Source organism: Nomascus leucogenys, chromosome 19 (assembly GCF_006542625.1).
Source record: "Nomascus leucogenys isolate Asia chromosome 19, Asia_NLE_v1, whole genome shotgun sequence".
NCBI classification, from domain to species: domain Eukaryota; kingdom Metazoa; phylum Chordata; class Mammalia; order Primates; family Hylobatidae; genus Nomascus; species Nomascus leucogenys.
In genome coordinates, this window is record NC_044399.1 from 52392773 (window position 1) to 52413839 (window position 21067).

The window sequence follows — 21067 nt, forward strand, 5'->3', positions numbered from 1 at the left end:
TATCATGTGCTGTGGAAAATTTGACTAATACACTCACTCCCATTGTGTCTATAGTATCTGTAAATCCTAAGTAAATTACATGGAGTCACTCATCAGATGGTAGGAAAAGATTTATCTTTTAGGTTTTCTTTCACTATTTTTTCCCTTCTATAATTGAAATGTATAAGACTGTGCTCTAAGAGTGGTGTTTACTTTATTTAAATTTCCATTTTAAAATAGTCTATGTTTATAATCAGCATTTCCAGTTATGAAGATTTAAAATATTTATAGAGACTACTCTTCTTCTTGAGCATGATTGTTAAGTGGAAAGAATGCTGCCTATTTTCATTACCATCTCCTGTAAATATTATATCTCACAGTTAACCCACTATATAAAGAGTAAGTGGTTACATATAAAAACTGTCATCATATCTTTATGTTTTTTGAAGAAGATTGATACAAAGTAACAGATGGAAGTTTCCTTGTTAGATTAGAACCTATACTTATTCAAATATTAAGAGTATTATATTCTTCTCATCTTACAGACTGTGGAATTGAAAATGATGTTACTTTCTGTGACATGTATCATACCTACAAGGGACACTTACCCTAAAGAACTTTCAGATTAGTTGGATAAAACAACAAGTACTACATAAACAAGTCATGCAAAATAGATTATCTGTTATAAGAGAGGAACAACCAGAGTTTAAAAGTCATAACATTAAGATGTGGGTAATGAGGAAAGATTATTTGATGAAAGTAGCATTTGAGTTGGGCCTTAAAGCAGCAGAAAAGTTTGAGCAGGTAAGTAAAATGTACTTTTATAGTGGAATGAATGGTGAAGTTTGTAAAATATCCAGTGAATATGTGCATAAGAACGAGAGAGAGAAAAGGAAAAGAGAGGAGACCAGGTCAACATTGGGCTTGGAGAACTAGGAAATGCCTTTTACAACAAACAAAACACAAAAATACAAAGCAAGATTAGATAGAAAGATAGATACGTAGACAGATAGATAGACAGGAGATAGAGAGAGAGAGAGAGAAAGAAGCAAACAAGGAAGCAAAACAAAGACTTTTGAAAGGAAAAGCTATCTTGGTTAGGAAGAAAATGAGTTTAGATTTGGATGCATATTTTTACCAACGTTTCTCAACAGTGCGCCTGCCCCTGGAAAGCCCTTTTTTTCACATTCAAACAGTTGATTATGTGAACTGAATGTTTACTGAGAGTTTTATTGCTAATAGGGTGAGCAGAAGCTTTGGAATTAAAGAAAGGGTCTTTAATTAAAAAAAATAACACTCCTCATTTTTCTCTTTTCATTATACTCAACTCCTCACCTTTCTCCCTATCTCCCTGCCTGGGACTTCATTGCTGGAGAGCTGCAGACCTAATGTCTGCAGGAGGCAGGCCCTCATTCCACAGTGCATTTGACTTTTAGGCGCCTTGGGATGGGTTAATTTAAATGTAAATGAAGTATCTGAAATTTCACACTGTGTTTTATCACCTGAATTTGTTTGTTTGGTTGTTTTTTCTTCTACTACTTTTATTTTAGTTTCCATGGGTACACGTGCAGATTTGTTACATGAGTAAATTGTGTGTCACTAGGGATGAATGTAGGAATGATCTGTCACCCAGGTAGGGAGCATAGTACCTGATGTATCACCTGAATTTGCTCACTGGAGTTATAGTTGCTCATGAGACTGAAAGCAGCATAAACCAATGACATGTAACTCACCAAAGACTCCTGGCTAGTTCCAAGAGTGAATTCTGACCACACAGTCACATGTGGGGAAAAGAAATGGCAGCAAATGACGATATTGTAAAATGTGTTTATGAATCTTGGACAAATGGACTGTGCCATAAGGTGGGAAGGGCACTAGCACCCACTTCAGGGGTGTTTCTCAGTCGGTGAGAAATAAATTCCAAACTGAGTATGTGTTACTGAAAGAGGCATATGCTTTCTGAGCTTTGGCAGCGTCTTTGTACAAAGCCCGATGTGTGAAAGGAATTGATTGAGCTCTGGCCAGACACCCCTATGCATAGCTCATTCTCATTGCAACACGTTTTCCAAGATTGACAATTTTGATAAACAGTTTTTATAATTCTCTGTGTTAATATCCCTCCTGTCGTATCATATTTATTGTAGCTGGTTACCAATATGTTTTATATTCATTAAGCCCTTAAGTACATTTTTTAACCCGGAGATACCATCTCCTAGAGCTAAAACTAGTATCACCAACATTATTAGAACAGGTTCTATGTTTGCTTTTAGAATTAGGTACTTGAAAAGCAAGTACATTAATAATTTAAGTTTATATTTCACGTAATTGATTGTTAAGTGGAACAAGGTCAATTTAACAAGAACTGAACAACTGATTTGTTGAAAAACTGATTAGCAAGAGTTAGAAAAATATATACCATTGTGACATTTAAATAGAGTTCGGTTATGATAGCAAACCAAACTTTAAAAACCTAAACATGTTTAATTAAAATAAAGTAATTTTTGCAGAGCTATATTTGAACAGAAAATACAGTAGCAGCAATTATCTATAATTTTGCAGCTCCAATCACAGAATAATAGCAGTTTCAATGTCACTAAGCACAATAAGGATAATTATGCTTTCCATTATTCTGATGGGCATGTACTTAGCAACTTTAAAAAACCTTCGTAGGGATAAAACAGCCACAGTTTCAATAAAGACTTACAATACTGTAAGCAGCTGGATTAATTGTATTCTAGTTAAAACTGACCTTTTTCATCGCAGTTTTCAATTTCAAGGTAGCACTTTTTCAACCAATGCCTACTTTTGCTTTTTCAAGCATTGGTAAAACCCTCCATTACTACTATATGTACAGTATGCCTAACAGTCTTGCCTTAGAAACTTTTTCTTGGTACACTGGATGACATCTAATCTTCTGAAAGTAAAAACTCTGACTTACCATTGTTTAATAATATCAATTTCTAAAAAATACAAAATAACATGACAAATTTTTGGAGAGCTTGATCTTAAAGAAATACATTCATGGCCGGGCGTGGTGGCTCATGCCTGTAATCCCAGCACTTTGGGAGGCCGAGGCGGGTGGATCATCTGAGGTCGGGAGTTTGAGACCAGCCTGATCAACATGGAGAAACCCCGTCTCTACTAAAAATACAAAATTAGCCGGGTGTGGTGGCACATGCCTGTAATCCAAGCTGCTCAGGAAGGCTGAGGCAGGGGAATCTCTTGAATCCGGGAGGCGGAAGTTGTGGTGAGCCGAGATCATGCCATTGCACTCCAGCCTGGGCAACAAGAGCAAAACTCCGTCTCAAAAAAAAAGAGACACATTCATAATTTTCCTCTCCAAATACTATTAATGAAATAATATTGCATTCTCTTCCCCCATAGGCATATAATTAAAGATATGTGTAATGATCAGCATTTTCTAATGCTGGTACATTGCCTTTGTATATAGGTAAAGTTTGCATAGTATTTTTCCAAATATTAATAGAAATAGTATAATTTATTTAGCCATTCTCTTAGTTTTTGGATATGTAGATTGATTCCAGTTATCTATTTCTATAAATAGTTGTATTAAATTTTGGCTTCAGAAATTAACATAGAAAACAATATTAAAGTACCTACAAAAATAGTTGCAATCGTGCCATTTTAATCATAGCAATATTGAGTTTTTTTTTTTTTAAAAAAACTAGACTCACAGGTATGTAGATTAATTGTACACATTTTGGAATTAAAGATGTTAAAAATCACTATAAATTATCTTGTTTATTACGGTTCATTTTATTCAATTCTTTTTTCCTGTTTTTTATGTTTTGAGCAAATATTGCTTATTTAATTATATCTATCTATGTATCTCTCACTATCCATTTATTTATCTGGATATAATTAGAGAAGCAATATTTAGATAGAGAAGGGGAGACAGGTTTTTTGTTTGTTTGTTTGTTTTAAAGACAGGGTCTCACTCTGTCACCCAGGCTGGAGTGCAGTGGTGCAGTCATAGGTAACTACAGCCTTGCACTTTTGGGTTCAAGGAGTCCTCTAGCCTCAGTCTTCCGAGCAGCTGGGACTACAGGTATACACCACCATGCCTGGCTAATTTTTTTAGTTTTTGTAGAAATGAGGTCTTGCTTAGTTGCCAAAGCTTATTTTCTTAATCTGATATTATTTCATGTTTCGTTTCCCAGTACTGTGTAGCATTTACTCTGAAAGCCACAATGTGACTACCAAATTTTCTAAATATTCTCCAACAATGGGACATCAAGTTTTTTTTAAAAAAGCTTCATGGTATAATGTTGTGATGAGTTTATTTTAAATACATACAAATATAGATCTTTTCTGTAATATACCTATGTGTGTGTAAATATATATATATTTGTATCCTTTAGCCTAGTAGTTCTCTTCTGGGACTATATCCCGAGTGTACACACACACACACACACTTCATTTCTTGACTCATAGCAGTATCTCCAAGTAGTTTGCAAAAGAATTGTACTAGTTAATGTTATCTGAAATATATGGAACTACCATTTGCAAACCATCTTGCACAACAGTGAATATTTAAAAATAAATTTCCAATTTAATAGCAAAAAATCTGTCTTTTTAATATTTTGTGTGAATATTTGTTTACTTAAAAGTAGAGATTCTGGTGTTTTCACAGTAATATCAATTAGTTTGTTTAATCATCTTTGTGCACTTGGATGTTGGTCCATTTATTTGTAAAGTTCTTAATATTTTTATAGATTTATGTAGGATAATTATACTAAACAGGTAGTAACACTGTCTTATATAGTGTGTCTACATAATCAGTTGATTGTCTTCTAAGACAGTCAGTGTTGCTTTTTTTGCATGCGTCTTTTAAATTATGCTATCAAATCCACTAATTTTAACTTTGAAACTACTGTGCTTCTAAACTTAGAAATTCATGCCTTCTCTAAAATTTTGCTAAAAATTCAATTCTGTTTTCCTTGAGTATGACATATTCAAATATACAAGAAATAAATTATGCATTTTTGCTTATAGTCTAAGGTAAACACCTAAATGGATTTTTTTCAAGTTGTTGACTTTTTCATCTCAATACCACATATTGAAAAAAATGTAAATTGTAAACACTGGTGCCTTTATTTGCAAGTCAAAAAAATTAGTAAAATTCCTTCTCAAATTCCTTAAGCAAAACTAACCAACAAATAAATAGGTAAAAGCAATCATTTAAAGGGAAGGATAAAGGAACAAATGGGTATCTTTTGGAACTTAGGGTCAGTTAATATAGTGAATATAGCCACACTTCACAGGGATTGAAAGCAAAAATGAAAAAAAAAATACAGTTTAGAAACAAGATTATGCTTTCCACTTCCCCTTCTCTGGGGCCACATGGGCTCTCTCTAATGTGCCCCTCTGAACGTGTCTGCCTGACTCTTCTGCTACATCTTATTTGGACCAACATGGCTACCCCTTTCCTATCTTTACAAGTGCCGTATCTGGGGTTAAATCATCCAATCTCCCTATTCCCTGATTTCAAGTTTACCGGAATAAGCCTGTGAAAAGATGCCCCCCTTAGTCAGATATCTACTCCATACCCAATCAGATGTGGTTGGGATAAGAGTGACAGAACACATGTACATGTGTGACACCCCACCTCCAAGGTGAACAGTAGTCATAGCAGAAGATGGTGTGAGGCAGGTACCACAGTCAGCCTGTCACAGTGATCAAACATGTGGTTAAAAGGCTGCTTCAGTAAGCGTGGTTGACATTGTTTCCAGGACAGTACCTGACAAATAGCATTTAATATATATTGGTTGAATTAAATAATATATTTTAAAAATTACTAATTTTCTTTAGGCCATGAATTTATCCAGTTCATTAAATGTAATTTAATCCATTGGCATATAACTTTACTAGTAATATACTTATCACATAAAGCATGTATATTTGTATTTGTCCATTATTATTTGTATTTGTCCATTATTATTGCATCTCAGTTGCAACATTGTACAGATGTTTGTTGTATTTTTACATGAATGTTAATTTCTATTGTCAATTGTAAACTGCTAGAAAAAGAGTCCCATTTTAATACTTCAGCAAATTAATCTCACATGATTTGACCTTCTTTAGGTTTTTGTTCCAAGTCAGATTTACACAAATTTAATAATATTATAATTGTCCTATTTCTCATCTTTTCCTTTCCCAGCATCCTGCTCCTCTCCCTTAAAGGACTCTTAATCTCCTCACCTCACAGTGTAATTTAATATGTGAGTTAAAGAGGAAAACAAATCGGAGATTTAACTGTACTAATTTATCAATCTTCACTATTTGTTTAAAATAGAGGCACATGAGTGTTTAATAAGTGATATCTAAAATCTTTTGTTTTTGTCTTTTTTTTTTTCCCCCTTTTTGTGGAGAACAGGGTCTCACTATGTAGCTCAAGCCAGTCTTCAACTCCTGGGCTGAAGCTAGTCTCTCTCCTCTTCTTCCCTAAGTCCTGGGATTACAGGCATCGACCACCATGCCCAGCCCCCAATTTTTTTTTTTTTATTTTAGATCTACATTCTATCATCCTGCTACATGTTAAATTACTATTTAAGTAAACAAAGATTTAATTTTTTTTACAGTTGATGAGCCAAATATGTTATATCATTTTTATTTATGTATTATATTTAATGTTTGCCATTTGTATATTTTCCTATTTTCTTTGACTTTTACTAATGAGTGATTTGAGACAAGCTTTTCTCTCTTTTCTTTCTATATGGAGAGACAAGCCAAAGTGACATTTCCAAATGGGTGTCTGAAAACATGTATGCTGTTTCATTAATGAATGCAACAGAAATTGCATAGGGTTTATTCTAAGATGCATAATATCAAACTTCCAAACTATCTAATTGTTCCAAAGAAGAACAATTAATTTGTATTTATAGGCTTGAAAGACTTTGTTGAAATAAAAATGTTTTAGTCTGTAACCTCTTGCTCTTCATTCAGTTATTTTCTAATACAATATATAGGATTTACAACTTTTCATCTTTAAAAGTTAATAGGATTTACTGTGATTTTTATCCTTTTATTTAGTTATCTTTCTCAGAATATGTAGACACATTTTATCACAATGTACCAAAATCAGATTTGAATAATATTATTTCTACAAACTTACAATATGTTAGTGATCATAAAAAGAAAAGACTTTAAGATGCAGGTATATTCCTTCTATCAATCTCTTTGTTTATTGACAATTTGAATAGGCCAGAAATACATTTCTATGGTGAGCCACAAATGCAAATGGGAAGGAACAGTAGCCACCAACAATTACCCCTTTCTGAGGGGTAAGATATATTAAAGGCCATACAAAGTAACAAGACAACAGAGGACACTTGTCCTATTATAGAATTTTTTCCTATGTTAATTTAATTATCTTAATATGTTTATTGCAACCTATTACTTCTGGCCCATGATCAATAAAGTTTTGAATTGCTTATACTGTTTAGACTTTTTTTAAACTCCAAACATTTTCATATTTTTTCTATGTTGTTTTTCTGGGTTCCATATCTGTCTAGTACCAAAGAGTTGATACATTTAGAGGATTACAACCTGTAAATAATCTCTAAAGCTAAATAACCCAGCTTTATTTATATTGTGCTCGTACAAATGAGTTAATTCACCTACATTTTCATTTGATTAAGAAAAATATAGAGGATCTACGACACAGAAAACAGATGCGATAACCAAATTCTACTCCAACTTTAACAGTGGCCCTACCTAGAATTGACCAAGAGTAGCCCTTTAAATTAGATTTTACCAAGAGCATTATTAAGAGCAAGCTTTAAAAACTATAAATTAACTCTGTGTAAGCCAAAGATTTATGCAAGGCTATTAGGAGACTCCGAGAGAGAGAGAAATTTACTTATCAGGAAATTCCAAAAAGGAACCTCCAACATGTTTGTCAAACTATTATTGTCCTTAATATATAATTAGCTTTAGGAATTAGAGCAGATGTGCAAAAGCAAGAACAAGCTTGAGCTAAGAAGACAAGAATCTCAAGACTCAACTTTATGTTGGCTCTCAGAGGTGAAGAATATATGAATAAAATCACTGAATGTGAAGTGAAACAGCTGAATCTTGGCTCAACTTAGAATTAAGAAAGAAATACATAGTTTTTATGCTATCTGTCGATTTTAGGAAATCTATGCTAATTGGAATTTACATTGTTATGCAATGGGGTCAAACAGGCAGCAATGCAATTCGACTAAATAAAAGCGGAATGGTTCAATTTTATTTTGGGTTCAAGTTTGTCATCTCCAGTTTGACTCTGCAATAGTCATCTAATGGTTTATCGGACTCCACTTTGCCCCTCCTCATGGGGCTACTTGTTCGTGAAGCCACCTTTGTTCTTCTGCCAGTAATATTTTCCTAAAAACAGATCACTCTCCTCTGCTACTTGTTATAGACTGAGCATACACGGAGGGGGTAGTCTGGACTGGGACTAAACTTCCAGACAATTGCCTAGGACAGGCTAAGAATCCCCTCACAAACCTATGATTTGGAAGGAAACTCTCACCTCAGTTCAGGAGGGACTTTCCTTAGATTATAGTATGGAATATGACTCAAAAAAGCAATGAGAAATTACACTCATTCAAATTTGTACTAATGGGCACTCTCACCATTGTCATTCACCATCCTTTGCTCAAAGGACAATTTGCAATTGTTTGCCTCCCAGTAGTTATAATGAATACTTATACATTGTAACTAACAATGTCTTTCTTTGTGGTAGATGACTCATTCCTCCCACCCACGTGTCTGTGACTGTATTTATGCCTCAGGATTTGTTAATTTCTAGACCCCCATCTTCCTATATCTTTGGCCATCACCAATCCCTTTTACACATTTTTGCTATTTCTCTTGTCTTCAGAGATGATGTAAAATTTTAGGCTCAGAGTTTACTTTTCTCCATTTTCCTTTATCTTTCCCATGAGTTTCACTGCAGTACCACTGCCTTTCTGATTTATTTTCTATTCTATTATGATCTATTTCTTCTTTTTACTTTACTATTTTTAAAAATACTTAAAATTTTTGGACACAACATAGGAAATTCGTGTAGATGCTGTAAGAGTATACCACAGTAGGCTCATGACTTCTTGAATTTTAGGAAAAATTATAATAAGGGAGGCATCACTGTAGTTTCAAGTTCTGTGCCTTTTACTTTCATTCATAAAGAACAATGAATGAGGGAGAGGAAGAGCAATAGAAATAGAGGGAATGCCTGGACTGAGTGCTGTCTGAAGAAATGCAGAATTTCTAGAGGATAACATGGAAAGAATGAAACAAACCTGAACTCTTAGCTCAGGACAGATCTGGAGGCCTGGATTAAGTAAAGGCTTTGGGGCTTATGCTTTTGGAGGTGAAAAGGCAACAATGACTTTTCAGCATATAAATTGTTAAGATTTTAACTTATTTGTTCCTAATCTTAAAGTCCTTATTTCTATTTTTCAACAAAGATGTGCAATTCCTCCATGTAAGTTTTTGTGTATCTGTTTTCAGTAAGTGGATTGCCATGTCTAGGGAAGGACTTTGAAAAGGGTGTTCCATCTATTTCTAACTCCCTGCTCTTTTCAAGAAAAAGTGGTCTATAAATGAATAGGGTCAAGTAAAGCATTGTTTGTATCCTGACTTAAACAAATCACCATAAAATGCTTTTTAAAGCAATCTTGGAAATGTGTATGTGGACTGTATATTACATAATATTAAAGAATTAAAACTATTTTTTATGAGTCTCACTCTGTCACCCAAGCTGGAGTGCAGTGGTGCTGTCTCGCCTAACTGCAGCTTCTGCCTCCCCAGCTCCAGCAATTTTTAATACTATGATATATGATAGTGGCAAGATGGTTATTCTAAAATATCTGTATCAGAGATCATAATTAAGTATTTATTAGTGAAACACATGATGCACTTGTCAAAGTCAAGCTTTAAAATCTCTAGCTCTTCCAAAGCTAAAACAGAGAAATATGTGAAGTTGTAAGAAAAGATTATTGTGGAATTACTATTCGTTGTTGAATATGATTGCTAGGGGTATATTTTCTCAACTTTCATGTGTTTTAAAATTTGTAAATACAAAGTAAAAATAAAAATTCATCCAAAGTAGTCAAGGAACTAAACATACAACAAAAATAAATGTTGGGAGCCAGATGAACAACGAGAAAAATTAAAAATTAAACTTTGGTTGTTTTTTTTTTGGTGTTTGAGACAGAGTCTCGCTCTGTCACCAGGCTGGAGCGCAGTGGCACAATCTCGGCTCACTGCAAGCTCCGCCTCTCAGATTCAAGTGCTTCTCCTGCCTCAGCCTCCCAAGTAACTGGGGCTAATTTTTGTATTTTCAGTAGAGACGGGGTTTCGCCATGTTGACCAGGATGGTCTGTATCTCTTGACCTCGTGATCCACCCCCATTGGCCTCCCAAAGTGCTGGAATTACAGGCGTGGGCCACCATGCCTGGCCTAAACTATTGTTAAATATAGACGGATGTTCCAAACCCACTTAGAATGGAAAAAATTAAGACCCTAAAAAGCATCATAATAATTATGCTATGTAGAGGCAATTACTGAGCCTGCGGAAATAGAGTAGCTCTCCCCACACACACTTTCAAAGTTCCATCAAATTTAATAAGAAACTTGATGTGCTCATTTGCATAGAACGTTGCATATTAGACTAGAAAAGAACGACAATAAAAAATCACTCTAGTTTCACCTATGTTCCATTGAGTATGATTTTGACTACCAGTACAAATTGTCAAGTCCTCAAATTTTCAAATGAATAGATTAACGATATACTCTAATTCCAAATTGAACAACAAACTGGTATTTGTTTTGGAAACCATGCTCTTCTTTGCAAAAATAATAACCGCTAATAATAACCAACAGGTTATACTTGAACAGTTCCCTCTAAGGAGTTCCGAGTAATCACAGACTTTCTTTTAGCCTCATACATTTCCAAACTATGCTCATCTTAGAAATTATATCATTACTCTACTATCAACCATTCCTATTATTCTATAAATCAATTGAGTTTTAAAATGCTATCTTAACACTAGGAATGCTATGACATATAATTCAGTTCCAAATACAGGCTAATATCTATGCCAGATACATCTAGTGTCTAATGCAGAACTGTTAAAAGCAGGCAAACTACTACCTACAGGCTTAATCTGACCCACCATCTCTTTTTGGAGATAAAATTTTACTGCAACAAGACACACACATTTATTTACAATTTGTCATTTGTTTCTGTTTTGTTTTGTTTTTTGTTTTTCTGAGACAGAGTCTCGCTCTGTCACCCAGGCTGGAGTGCAGTGGCACGATCTTGGCTCACTGCAAGCTCCGCCTCCCGAGTTCACACCATTCTCCTGCCTCAGCCTTGAGTAGCTGGGACTACAGGCGCCCGCCACCGCGCCCGGCCAATATTTTATATTTTTAGTAGAGACGAGGTTTCACCGTATTAGCCATGATGGTCTCGATCTCCTGACCTTGTGAGCCGCCTGCCTCGGCCTCTCAAAGTGGTGAGATTACAGGCGTGAGCCACCGCGCCTGGCCTTGTCATTTGTTTTAACACTACAATAACAGAGCTGAGTAATTAAGAGAAACCACAGTACCCACATGCCTAGTATGTACTGCTTAGCTCTTTACAGAAAAAGTCTGCCAGACTCTGGTTTAAAGCATGACTCTCAGCAAATTGCCAATGGTATAGACAATTTCCAAAATAACTATGCTAATACATAGATACAGAGAAATTCAAGTGGATTTGCATAAACATGAGAATAATAATTAATAATTATATTGATATACAATATAGCTTGCATGTTTTATTTTTTAAAATCTTTAAAATTGAGTCACAATATCTTGCAACACATTAACAGAAGCCTTCAAAGCTAGTCTTACATAGGAGTTATTTAGTCAATGAGTCAATTAATATTGAGGCCAAAGTCAGTCAGCAGTGTTTGTGTGGTAAAGAAATGACAGACTTCTTGCTGTATAAGTAATTGGAGCTAACCAGGAAAGAAATTGATTCATTAAATATCATTACAGATTTACATGTAAAACATACATGCGTTAATTGTACTGATGGTATACCTCCTACTCTATGAAATAAATTGAAAATTATTGTTGGCAGAAAAAGAGGTATCAAAAGTTGTACATTGTGCTGTCTTGAACTTCTGGCAAATTATTTAACTACTAAATTAAAGGTTATCATTAGGTCAGTGCAAAAGAATTATGCAATTTAAAAGTAATGGCAAAAACCACAATTACTTTTGCACACCAACTTATTACTGCAGTTACTAGTAAACTCTTTGTGAAAACATACTCTACATATTAACACGTTAGTGCTTTTAGTGAAGAAAAACTGGTAGATATTCAACTTAATTTCTTTTACAACATAAGAGAAGTAGATTTCCCAGGTGGCCTGTTGCCCAGGTATCTACCCTCATTTTTAAAATGTGTTTTAAAAATTAGGGTGGTTTTTTTTTTTTGGCAAACAAAATAGTAATGTTGTTGATAGTTTAAAAAAGATAAGGTTTATCCATTGTTTATCTTATATGACAGATGTATTTTACATTCACACAAAATACGCAAGTAAGAAACTATTGATTATGGTGACAGCCAGAGGGTTTATCTGCTTTTATGAAAAAAAAAATTTAATTTGGACAAAGCATATTAAAACTTTTATAATTGACTATTTTTTGAAACATTTTTTGTTGAGAAAATACACGTTTTTAATATAGTGGATATTATCAAAATAAATGCATAATAAATTTATTTCTTTTAAATGTGTATCTTATCACTATTCGTAACTTTATGAAAGCCTCTCTCTTAATGGATGAACGGTGAGACAATGGCCAAATCAAAATAGAGTTAGGGACAATAAAATTTTGGAATTTCTCTTGTCCTCAACAAGCACAGTTTCAACAATGGTATAAACAGTCCTGGAAATCCTTGCACATTCAAATTTTCATATTTGCATGAGATGTTTATTATTGCACATTTTAAAAGTCCAAGAACAACTCAGATTTAAATTATAGTTTGCTAAAAACTACCGTCTAAAACTTATTATCCTCATTAATAAAATCTATAGTAGATGTTTACTAAGTAAACTCACATTATAAAAGAATACATTTTATCTGGCTAAAATTACTAAATAAAAATAAAATGTACTTTTTCCCCCTCATTCTGTAATCATGTTAAAGTAAGTTATAGAAATATTTATGTCACCAATTTTTGAGAATTGATTATGTTGGTGAAAAAGTAATTGCGGTTTTTGCCATTGAAAGTGATGCCAAAAACCGCAATTACTTTTGCACCAACCTAATAATTATAATTTGTGGTAATATTAAGAACTATTATTTTAGGACCCAAACAATCTAAAACTGAAAGCTTTCTGTCCACAGCAGAGGTGTAATGCAAAAGGAAAGAGGAAATTTTTCCTGAGGTCTGTTTGTGGTTATTAATTTGCAAGTATTTCTTTTTACGGTTTTTGATGATCAGCATATCACTATTCTGTCATTTATCACAATCAACAAAACATTCAAACAACTATGACCTTCTAATGACCAGGTGGATTTGTACAAATTACAGAATGAATCAGCTAATTTTACTACTAAGTAAAATAATAAAATAGCAAATAGTAAAATTGCTAGATTTTCAGAAAGCAAACAGTATGAATATTTCATGTTAGTAGCGGCCAAGAAAATGTTACTTAGATAATAAGGTATGTCACATGGATAAATGGGTGGTGCTACTAAGTTAATACATGTCTACCTAAATTGCTGTGCAATCTGCCAAGTTGCTGAGAATACTAGACAATAGAACATTACATGTAGACAGTAAGGTCTGTCAATACTCTAAAAATTCAATTTTTGCCATTCCTGTAAAACTCTTTCTCCACCAAAGTAGTCACCATCGCCACTATGTAGCTGTAAAACTGATTGATTGAATTTATGCTTTGTTTTTCTTCCCTTCTCACCTTTTTGGTGACAGTGCTAATGAACTGTCAGATGGCTAGAAATGAACAGTCAAATTCTGGCAGCTGGAATATGAAGAAGTGAAGGGCACAAAGTTAAGTACTATTAAGTTATTATGTCTTATTAATTGAGAAGTGAATGTAATGAGCTTTTGCTTAATTTGAGACATCCTCAATTTTTATTGTCTGGATAGCATGCTTCATATATCTGGCACAGGAAAAAATATCAGCATAACAGAAACAATTCTGTTAACACTTTAACTGTCTAAACATAACCCATTAATCTTAGCATTTACCTGAAGAGGATGTGTTACAGGAAAAAGTCATTGATTGGTTCCAGAAATTTGCATTAAAGAACTGTCGACACAGTCTCAGTACTGGCGTCAAAAGTAGAATTTCTTTAAGCACTGACTACATTATTTGGCAGAGCTTGGTAGGCAGATGCTAAGTCTACATTTGATTCCTATAACTGGAAAAATAACATGGAAAAATACTGCTTCCATTTGTCTTAACTAAATACCACTGATTTTTGACAAAGCATAATCTTATCTAAAAGGAAGATTAAAGGACATTAAGTGGCATGCTAGAAATTAGAGTTTAATTTAAACTCAAAAGAGCTTCACCAACAGGATGCATTGACAAACAGCGTTGAGAACAATACTCCAAATAGGCATCAATGAATGGGTATGAACTAATTTGATCAGACCAAGTGAGTTCTACTAGTGTAGGCTGATGAACATAGGGTATTAAGTTTGGGGTTGCTGAAAGTCAAGTGGTCTAAGGGACTGTGAACTATATGATATATAAGAAGTGAAGAATGTTTAGTTTATAGTAGTGAAGAGCAATATCAATTTAACCATTAGAATTCTGTCTAGGAGCAGGACTGACCATGTGATTATTAGCAAAATTTAAATCTTTTTTTTTCTTTTTTTTTTTTCTGGGGTATTGTTTTCCAGAGTTGTTCATGACCCTGGGATGACTTTGAATTATCTGGTTTTACTGTTTCCACATCTGGTGTTTTGGAGATCACTTCTTGTTTTCACCTGTCCAGTTACACCTAACTGACAGATTACTGCTTACCCCATTGATACCTCAATCTCTGGTGATCTACTTGTTCAATTCTTCTTGTTTGGTCCCAGTGGCTGCCCCTGACATTATCCTGCCCGGTGTTATCTTCTTCATAGTTGTTTTCGTCATTCCACTATGCATTCCTGCACATTTGTCTGGTGTATTTATAATCAATGACTATATGATTATCTAGCATTCTAGCCAATTATAATTAGTTTATGATAGTCTAACTTCAATTCAAATTTGAATTGTCAATAGCGACTGCTTCTTAAAAATGAGTGTATAAGTGTAGTGAATAATATTTTCATGTCTTTTTCTGTTTATCTTCTTGCTCATGTCAATTTGCTGCATAGTGGGCAGAGTTCACTGAGTTTGGGACCACATGGAAAGATGAACCTTACAGATGCCATGGAGTTCTCAGTGACTAAATCCATCTAAGTTGTATTTGGTGGTGTTCAGGGTGGAAAAACAGAAATAGTTGAATGGCAACTCAGTCCAGCAAAGACACATATGAGAGAGATGGCAACTCAGAATGAACTACGGCCATTATATAGGCCTGGACAGAATTAGAAAGGCTGCGGTCATTATAACCTCAAATAGTCAGAGTGCAATGCACCATGAAAACTTGTCTGGGTAAAGCAAAACTCAACTCCTCGGCAGATTAGGATCATCAAGCTTCAGATCCAGAGAGAAAATTTAAGAAAAGATATTTGCAGCATCGAGGGTATATCCAAGATAGTTGCTTCACTAAAAGTGCCATTGCCTTGCTGGAGAAAATCTTAGCTTCATGTCATCCCCAAGGGTGGCTGTATAAAAGTATTTTTTTTCTGGGGTTAGCTTGGTATCCAGAGGCTCCTTTTGTCCCATGGGCGTGCTGGGTCAAAAATTATATATACCAGTCTGATTTTACAAAGAATGATTCTCCAAATTATAAATACTCTACACTCGGCAATCTAGTCAGGTCCTGAGTTGAAAGCATAGGGCCATTTACAGGTGATTTTTCCCATGCTTCTCCTAGAGTACTGAGCAAACTTCTAATTACTATCTTATCCCCATGAACATGACAATATCAGGGAAAATGAGCACAGTTTATTTAATAATCTTGATTGGCTGACCCTAAAGACATAGTAGTACATGTTTTGCTGCATTATCTTTTACAACTGGTAGAACCATATTCACATGGGAAAGGAAGTATATTCTCCTTCATCTGGGATTTATGATGGGAGGAAAACTTTATTGGGAATCAACCTTAACAAGAGCATAATGATATTTTTTCCTGCATAGATTTCTCCCTATTTTTTAACCCACATTTGGCTTTAAATGTGTTTTAAATAAATTATCTTTAAGATATATTTCAGGAAAATAAAAGAGTCCCTTCTGGCACTGTGACCAGCTATCACATGAGTAGAATCATACGATTTGTATTAGAATATACAGGCCTCTGTTCCTACTCGGATACTGCTCTAGAGGCTTTTGAGAGTAGCAGTGACTACATTCAACACTCTTTCCAAAAATATGCTCCCTAAGCTCTCTCGACTAAACTAGGAGAAACCAGGACAGACTACATATCATGAATAATCTGAAAACAGCAAGTCAGGAATGGGTATACCTTAAGATCTATCATCAACTATTGTCTGGGGCTAGAGGGAGGTTACTGATCAGACATTGCTTACCACATGTTCACCCATTCACTTCAACACTGTATTCTTGATTTTACCAACACTACTCCATAGCTTGAAGCAGAATATTATGTATTACACCTCATTGAGTACAAAGAACATCCACACAGTATTTCAAAGTAGATTTTTAAAGTGTATATACTCTTACTCGTATCAGGCAATGTTTTAGCCAAATATTAAGAGAGCAGCCTGTATGTTGGACATTTTCCTTCTGTTCAGAATCACATTCCCAAAGGTTAACAGCTTAGTTAAATTTATCATTACCCAAGAAAGTCCTCACTAGTCTGATGAATTGCTTGGAGCTCAGAATGCTTAGTTTTGAGAATAAAAATCTCTTTAGAAGAGAAATTGGATGTCGAGTGTTTCTTTCCAACCTGAGACCTTAAGAAAAAGTTATGACTGAAAATTGGAGACTTTTTTGAAATCATTAAGACCTTTTGAACTCAGTATTAAGAAATTTTCAGAGATTTGTTCTAGTAAATGCCTAGTATGATCTAATTTGATATATGAATTTCAGTGTAAAATTTTAACTACATTTAACTAATTTCTTAGACTCTTAAAAGATGAGAATTCACAGATCATCAAGCTCAATTTCTCTCTTGATATAAAAACGCCTGTGCTGCTTTGAAAGGGAGGCGTTTGTCCTGATCACAGCTATGGCTTTCCATTTTGGGGCATTTTTGATTTAAAGATGTTCCTCACATGGCTCCAAAACCTACCCCCTCTACTTCTGCCCAGGGAAATAACATAGCACTAGTATTTTCTTTCTTCCAGATGAATAGTTAGCCTAAGTAGTTGAAGGCAAATCTCATATTATTTCTTAAAACCATTTCACATACCCCATAAATTATAGTACCTTCCCCTTTTGGTCACTGTGCTAGGGACACTTATGAGTTGGTCAGTATCCTTCATTACATTGTCTATGTTATATTGCAATCTTATGATTAACAAAATCATCATCAGTTTTTCATTTGAAATGTTGGCAACTTTTATTTGAGAAGTTGTTGTTTTGAATGTGAACATTTATATCTGTTAAATTTTATTGTCTTTGCCCGCCTTATCTGCATTCCCTGCTGAGCTGCCTCTGGATTACATGATTCCAATCCCTGACCACAACTGATCAGACTGAGCAAGGATCCACACCGACCTGTCTACCCAAGGGTAGTCTTTCTTTGACTATTCAGGGGCATGTGTCCTTGGTGGCCTGCCACAAAAAGATGAAAAGGGTTCATTAGGCCATTCGTCCCAGGAATTGAAACAAAGACAACAGATCTCAGAAGGTTGTATATGTACCTATGAGAGCACACAGAAATATTTTAGCTGGTATATGCATGATTTAAGTAAAAGAATGTTAAACGTGTTTGCTTGTCTATGTGTTAACATATCACAAATTTTATAAAATATCACCACTATTTTATGAACAGTCATTGTTTGGGGGAAGTTAAGAAAATAATCAATTTAATGTTGGTTAAAAGTTATTACATAAATACAAGAGCCCTTATAAAAACAAATGCCTGGGACCTATTTGATATTTAGAGGAAAATTCTCTTAGATTGAGTTTTATTACTATATAAATACACACACACACATACACACACACACACACGACACCCTCCCCAGGAATGTATATATCCAAATTTTTAATCATGTTGTACATGTCTCTTTTAAGTCACTGATAAGTTGGGGAACAAGATTTATAGAAAGAGAAAAGAAACTAACATTTATTGCTACATATTTTCTATCAGATAAAGTCTGACTCTATACAGATCAGCTACCACAAAGCACCCTCAGCCTACGAAAGCAAAAATCCTAGTTCCATCTCTGTGTTCTTATAGCTGTTTCTTTTAATATCCTCTTTTTGGAGTTTTAGAATCATGTTGATTTTGTTGAATTTTCAGGAGTATATGAAGCTATGTATTTGTTATCTTAGGTGTACTGCTATTATTTTTTACTCGAACAAAAGATTGTAGCTGAAACATTGTTAGAAATATCAAAACCTAAAAAGCTGATCTTTATGGTGAAGAAATATGGTACAAAGTAAAGAGGTAGGACTTAGGGCAATGAAGACGTTGATTTGAAATCTGGCCCTTCCCCTCCCTAGCCAGGTTAACTACAGCACATTATTTGTCATCCATGAGTCTCAGCTTTTTGTCTTAAATGGGGACCTGAATGTAAAGTGCCAGAGACAAAATAAATACATCCAATGACTATTATCATCAATGCTGCATTATTCTTACTCCTTAATTTAGGAAAAAATGATCGTAGATTTTGAGAAGAAACTTTCATATGACTCATAATTTTCATGATGATCCAAAAGTTACAAATAATTAGAGATAACACACTTAAATTCTGTATTTATAGCTTTCCATGTTACCAATGATTATAATTTAGGCTATCATTGGGTTATCGATATTGGGGTTATTTTTATTTTTATCTGAAAAAACATTATTTCTTAATCTGAAAATGATTATTTTAAAACTGCCAATACCTTGCTAAAAACTTATTCCAATTAAAATGAGATTAGTTAATTAGAACCACTTAAATTCTAACTGATAGGACTTCATAGTTACAAAGTCATTATATGAACCAAAAGGTATAAGATACCTAAAGTAATTTTTCTGAGTGTAATATGAAATTAGACTAGTTTTATTTCTCCCAAATTAAATCCAGGTCTCCTCAGGGCAATACCGTCTAAGATATCTGGATAGAAATTAGTTGGCTTTTTTATTTTAATAATTTTCACCACTGCTATTTACCTATATGCAACTTCTGAAATTTAAAGTCAGTGAATTCATTTACATTCAAATGCACTTAGCAAAGAAAAATATGCAGCAATAAAATTGTAATTTGTATTTCCTTGTAGGCTAATGGACAAGGAAGATTTGATAATAGTATGATACTTTTATATGCTTTATACTAATACTTTTATTAAAATGCAAGCAGAACTGGATTTTTTTTTGTTTCCTTCTAATTAGATATTGCCAGTATGGTAGACAAGTTAAGTTTAGAGTGTGTCCCTCTGCAGAGTAGGCGTGTGAAATGAATGTGCAATTTCAAAGGAATGTAATATAATTAGAAAATCCTTGGTGAATCGTTGACATCAGGAAATGCATTAAAAACCCAGTCATGGCCCTTTAAAAAAATCAAATTCCATTAAATAGAAGCCCTGAGAAAATCAGTGAACTCAGCCACAAAGGTAAAACAAGTAGATTGAAGTGGTCAATACTTCACACCCCATGTGCTCAGCTCTCTATGATTTGTTTTAGGAACAGTGATCCTGGTGACAGGAAATTAAAAGTCAGATACGCCTGCATATATTGTTCCTTACTGTGCTTTATCTAACAAGTAATGTTAGTTGCACAACCAGAGACCTTGCCTGCGGATGGATTATTATTCATGCAATGCAGGCGGCTTCTACTGCTACTGAATATACAGAAGCCAACCGCGTGAACAAAAACTTCTAAGACAAGTCAGATTATCCTACTCTCGTGGGATTTGAAAAATTCTTCAGTGGTAGGCCGGCTGCGGTGTCTCACGCCTGTAATCCCAGCACTTTGGGAGGCCTAGGCGGGCGGATCACAAGGTCAGGAGATCTAGACCATCCTGGCTAACATGGTGAAACCCTGTGTCTACTAAAAATACAAAAAAATTAGCTGGGCGTGGTAGCGGGGACCTGTAGTCCCAGCTACTTGGGAGGCTGAGGCAGGAGAATGGCGTAAACCCGGGAGGCGGAACTTGCAGTGAGCTGAGATACACTCCAGCCTGGGTGACAGAGTAGTACTCCGTCTCAAAAAAAAAAAAAAAAAAAAAAAATCCTTCAGTGGTTTCTTATTTCTTTCCAAATAAAAGCTAAAGTCCTTCTAATGATGAACAAAGGCACAGTGGAGTTCCCATTGCCTCTGGAACTTCATCCTCAACTACTCTTCCCCTCGCTGGTTCTCTCCAGGGTCACTGGCTCTCTATTGCTAAAACTCACCAGCCAAGTTTATGCCTCAAGGCCTTTGCATGACTTCTCCTTATTGCCTAGAATGCTCTTTTCCTGGTTAGCCACGTGGCTTCCTCTTTTCTCTTAGGTGTCTGCTCAAATGTAACCTAATCAGCTTGGCCTTCCTTGACCACCTCACTAAAAATTGAACAGGTCATTTCCCTGTTTGCTCTTTTCTTTCTTCTCTTTTCTCCATGGTACCTATCACTTGTAACATACTCTATACTGTAATTATTTTAATTTGTTTATTGAATGTCTTCCCCCACCAGAAATAAAGCTTTATTATGGCATGAATGCTTAGACTAGAACCTAGAAAAACTAATTGCTAAAAAAATATTTGTTGAAGAAATGAAGAAAATAATAAAAGCATTAATG